Consider the following 6,000-nt stretch of genomic DNA (forward strand, 5'->3'; position numbering starts at 1 on the left):
AATAAAGCAGCATATATATCATCTAGAAAAATTTATGAATATTATAAAAGAACAAGGATTAGTTTTATCAGAAAAGAAAATGAAAATTTTTACAACTAAAGTAAGGTTTTTAGGATATGAAATTTATCAGGGAACCATAGTACCTATTAAAAGAGCTATAGAATTTGCAAACAAATTTCCAAATGAAATAACTGACAAAAAACAACTCCAAAAATTTTTGGGATGTTTAAATTATGTAGCAGAATTCCTACCTGGAATAAGAGTCACATGCGAGCCTCTTTATAAGAGATTAAGGAAAAATCCACCACCATGGACAAAAGAAATGACTTCCATAATAATAAAGATAAAAAATGCAATAAAAGAAATACCTTGTATAAATATATTAGATCCATCGGCTAAATTAATTATAGAAACAGATGCATCAGAATTAGGATATGGAGGAATTCTTAAACAAATACCTCCTAATAGTTCAAAAGAGCAAATAGTAAAGTATCATTCGGAAATTTGGAACCAAGCTCAAAAGAATTACCCAACAGTCAAAAAAGAAATACTTGCCATAGTATTATGTGTTTCAAAATTTCAAGAAGATTTATTTAACAAAACATTCTTAATCAGAACTGATTGTAAAGCAGCCCCAAATGTTTTAGAAAATGATGTCAAAAATCTGGTTTCAAAACAAATATTTGCAAGATGGCAAGCTATTCTATCATGTTTCGATTTTACTATTGAACATATAAAAGGAGAATTAAATTCACTTCCTGACTTTCTTACTAGAGAATTTTTGCAGAGAAAAGATGGAACAAAAACCAGCCTCCAGTGAAGATTATGGTCAACCTTTTGACCAAGTAAAAGAAACAAAATTACCTATTATCCCTGTACCAGCAAAACCATTATCATTAAGACCTATGACTATGTCACAGGTTGTAAAAGCATCATCATCATCATTACCTTCTAAGAGCCCTTCAATTACTACTAATAATAAATTCACATTATTGCAACCATCAGATCTCTACAACACTCAACCCTTGAAAGAACAGTTCCTTACTATGAAAAACCTAATCCTATTAAAATATTAACCATTGAAAAAGAATGGTTCAAAAAAGATAGGAAAACCCTATACAAGACTATTTTTCCAAACACTTTCCATTACATTCCTATTAACCCACAAAAAACCCAAAAATTCTATGAATTCATATTAGTAGACACCGGATCTATTGAATTGACACATTATAGAGACTCCAATACCAAACAGCCTGTTTATTCAAAAATAAAAATCATGAAAATATTATCTCTACAAGAATGGGAATTACCCCCATATCAGTCTAAAAGCTTCTCTTTGAAATTTGAACCTCAAAACTATACTTATTATGATTACCAAGAAGCATGGAACCATATTTTATTTCTATCACCAACTCCTCATTCTTGGTTCACATGGTTCAGAAAGGGGATATCATTACAATTTCCCAAATGGTTCCAAGCATGGTTCCAGAATTTTGGACCAATAGAAGCCTTCTTTCCGAAAGAAGCCAGCATGGCGTATGAATACTTCAAAAGCAAGTCATCATTTCTACAAGAGTACAAATTCATTTTATTTATAGCAGCTATGGGAATAAGTTGGATTATGACTTGGGAATATGATTCAGCAGCATATGAAGAATGTTCAAGCATACAATATTTGGTAAGAATAATAAAAATAAAGTGGTGGAACAAATATGATATAAATCTCCTGAGTAAAAGAGCTATTGATCAATGGTTAACAACGTCACAAAAGTGTCCAGCAATAACAGCCTCAAGCACCACCAATGAACAAATAGCATATAAAAAAGAGACCCAATTCTTAGCGCAAAAACGACAAATTATGGTAGCCTTAGCAGCGGCAACCTCAGAAGAAGATATCCAAAGCTCGCTACAAGCAATACAAACAGTACCTCTTGGAGAAGACGAAGAGGTACAGTCCAGCCCAGCTCATTATTATCAAGACTCTCAAGATCCATTTGAAATGTAATAAGAACTATATATGAAATCAATGTAAAAGCTCAATCATAAAAGAAAAATGATCTCTGTAAAAAAAAAAAAAGGGTAAAAGTAAAAAAGAAAAAGTAAAAGCAAACAGTAAATGTCGGCAAAACAGTAAATGGCAGCAAACAGTAAAAGCAAACAGTACTGTCGGCAAATAGTACCCAAATAGTGACCACTTGGGGTCTATAAACACCAAAGGCCTCCCTCATTCATGATCATCACATACTTGATAGCCCAAGAATTCTCTCTACTCTTATATCTTCTTACATCATATATTCTCTCAATACTTGTAATCATTATCAAGTTTGCATCAACTTTGTAAGCAATTATAGTACAAGTTCATTTCTGTAAGCTTACTATCTTATGCTTTCTTTTCTTAATTTCTTTATTCTCTTAGTTATTATTTCTATTCTTATAACATGAAAGAGTTTCAAAAAAGGCTAACTTCTTTAAAGCTTGTTAGAAGAAGAATGAAAACAAGAGTCATGGCAATAAGAAGGAAAATAAGAGAATTAATAACTGAATATTCAGAATTAACCGTAGAAATAAAAAAGATAAACAAGAGAATTATTAGAACTATAAAGTTACTACAACAAACCAAAACCACAAAATCGATAAAAACCCTTAGAGAAAATATTAAGAATAAACGTATTCATCATGTTAGAAGGATGCATTATTTTCATGTCCAAAGTATGATTCGCCTAAATGCTATACAATCACAAATACAAGTAATAAATATCCAAACGATACAACCTGACCCTCAACCTTTACAAGATCCTTCTTTACCAATACAAGACCAACCAATACAAGTGGTATCAGAGCCTGCCCAAGGGGAAGGTATCTGATAACATTTATAAAGTATTATAAAGTATTATTTTTTTGGAATTTTACTACAAATTTGTTCTATAAACTAAAATTTTATAGTTAAAACTTTGAAGTAGCAGTGAGAACTGTTAATACGTTGGTCAGCCCAGATCGTAGTCTCGGTTGTAAGTCCTAACTAAGGTAGTGAATCCGTTGGTTACCAAGGGTGGTCTCGTAACTCACAAAGTTCTAACCATAAAATGGCTAGTTTGTTGAGAACGATGAGTAGTTTAAATCTAGGAAAAAATAATTCTTTAGTAATAAAAATAGATAATGATGAAGCATCCACCTCTGGAACTAAGAATGAATTAGAAATAGCTAAGCTAGAAGAAAGTTTTCATAATTGGAATATACCTATAATAGATAAAGATAAAGTATATAAAAAGAGAAACTTCTGGGAAGGGAAAAATTATGAAATTCATATGTTAGAATATTGTAAACCAGGAACAAGTAGTAATAAAATTATTACAATCTTAGAAGAAGATAAGTTGAAAGAACATAGTAGTAAAGGATATAACTTCATTCATATAGGATTAATACAAGTAGCCGTAAAACCTAATTTTAGAATAGGAATTAATCTGCCTATATTATTAACATTAAGAGATACCAGATTCCAAAATTTCAGTGATTCATTAATAGGAATTTTAGAAAGTAACTGTCATGACGGTCCAGTTTTTTTTAATTGTTACCCAAATTATGCTATGAATTTAAAAAATGAATATACATGGCAAGCCTTAAAATTACAAGTAAGATCCGATGAGACAATTATAAATGAGAAATATGATCCATTCGAAATAATCTATAGAATATATTATAAAATTACTAAGGATAATTATGATTTTAAAGCATTAAGACAATCCTCAAAAGAAGAAACAATAATTATGCATGCAAATCTTAAAAGATCTAATATACAAACCCCTAGAAGGTTAAGACATGAAGAATTAAAAAGCAGAATGCCTGAAGAATGGGTAATACCTGATGGTATTGAAGAACCACAAATACAAAACACTAGAATAAGAGAAATAATAAGAGAAGGACCAGATATTAGAATTAGAATGAATAGATCCCAATCATTAAGAATTCCTGATAATGTTGAAACTATTAGTCATAGAAATTCCATAGATAAGTCATCAATAGGAAATATAGATGATATTGTAGGAATTGACAACAGAAGGCCACATATAGCCACTGCTGTATACAAATCACCTTCAGAATTTGATCCAAGAGAATCACAAGTTTTATCAGTAATTATTAAGGAAGAACCATTTGAGATTGATAAAGAATGGATAAAACAAGATTTTAATGCTGATTATAATAAATCACTAAGAGATTGGTATTTTACCAATCATTCAGAAAATGAAGTTATTAGACTAAGAGAACTGTTCTATGATTTTATGAAAGAAAATAGAATTAGTTTATATTTCTTTGATTGGTATGTTAATTATTATTCTAAACCCGATAAGAAATTATGTCCTTTAACAAAACCGACTGTTGTTTGGAAAACAAGCTCAGGATCAGTAATAGAATCTGAATACCCTCCTAAAGAAACTATCAAAATACCAATTGGAAAAGACTTAGAAGTTGAAGCAACACCTTATAAAGATAGCAATGCAGAAGGAAATATATAAAAAAGAGATATTAAGAAATTACATCAACAATTAAACTTTACTAATACCATGTTAGATATAATGAAAAACCAATTAGGAAGAATGGAAAATATGGAAAAAGTCACTAAGGTAGAAAAACCTATAGAAAAACCTATATATAAGTTACAAAGTTTAGATAATATTAGTTTAAAATCTAAGATAGAAGCAGAAGTTGAAGAACTAAAAGAAAAACTTAGAAGTATTAGTCTAGGAAAATTAACAGTTAATACATTGCAAAAAGAAGAAGAATTAGAATTAAATAAAATATCCCATAAAAGAGATTATCCTAAAACAAGAAATTATTACTCTAGACCATCACCAGTAGATGTAGGCCTAGAAGAAAGAACACAGTTAGTGCAAAATAGCTTCACAGGATCAGACTTAGTAGAATGGAATATAGATGAATTAAGTGAGCAAACTATCTTGGACCAAATGTGTAATATGACTATGGCTGCAACTGCCTATAAAATGAGAAAAGCTTCTGATAAAGAAGCAGCAAGGATTTACAGGACAATTAAAAGGTTGGTGGGATAATTTTCTCAGTATCCAGGAAAAAGAATTAATTATTAATAGTGTTAAACAAGAAGATCAGTCACCAGATGCTACATCCACTTTAATATATACCATTATTAAGAACTTTGTAGGAGATCCGAGTACTTTTAAAGATAGGATAGGAACTCAACTAATGAATTTAAGATGTCCAACCATGTCTGATTATAGATGGTATAAAGATGTCTTTATGTCAAAAGTTATGATAAGAGATGATGCGCATGCACCTTTCTGGAAAGAAAGATTCGTAGCAGCCTTACCAAAATTATTTTCTGAAAAAGTTTTACAAAAACTACAAATACAGTTTGGGACCCAGATTCCTTATGAATCATTAACTTTTGGACAATTGCATAATATAATAGTACAAACAGGTATAGAAATATGCACAGATACCAAGATACAACAGAAAATAAAACATGAAAGTGTCACGGGGAAAAGAGAGCTTGGTACTTTTTGTTATCAATATGGAATAACTCCTGAAAAAGCACATAGTGGACAACATAAAATTAAAAAAAAATTTTTATAAAAAATCTAAATATAATATAGATAAACCCCTTTATTATGAACAGAAATATTATAAAAAATTCCATAAAACTCCTAAAGGAAAACCTAAATCTTCTGACAAGAAAAAACAAGTGACATGTTGGAAATGTAAAAAACAAGGGCATTATGCCAGTAAGTGTACAACCGAACAGAAAATAAATAAAATAGAAAATAAAGAGATTAAACATGCATTGACAGCAATATTAATCAATTCAGAATCAGAAGAAGAATCAATTTATGAGGATTCTTCTGAAACTGAAGACTATTTTATACAACAATTAGATCTTATGACAGAAGAAGAAAGCTCAGAAGGAAATAGTGGGAAAGAAGAACAAAATAATTGTTTAGGAATAGGATTATGTAACTGTAGAAATTGTGA

Source organism: Arachis hypogaea, chromosome 13 (assembly GCF_003086295.3).
Source record: "Arachis hypogaea cultivar Tifrunner chromosome 13, arahy.Tifrunner.gnm2.J5K5, whole genome shotgun sequence".
NCBI classification, from domain to species: Eukaryota; Viridiplantae; Streptophyta; class Magnoliopsida; order Fabales; family Fabaceae; genus Arachis; species Arachis hypogaea.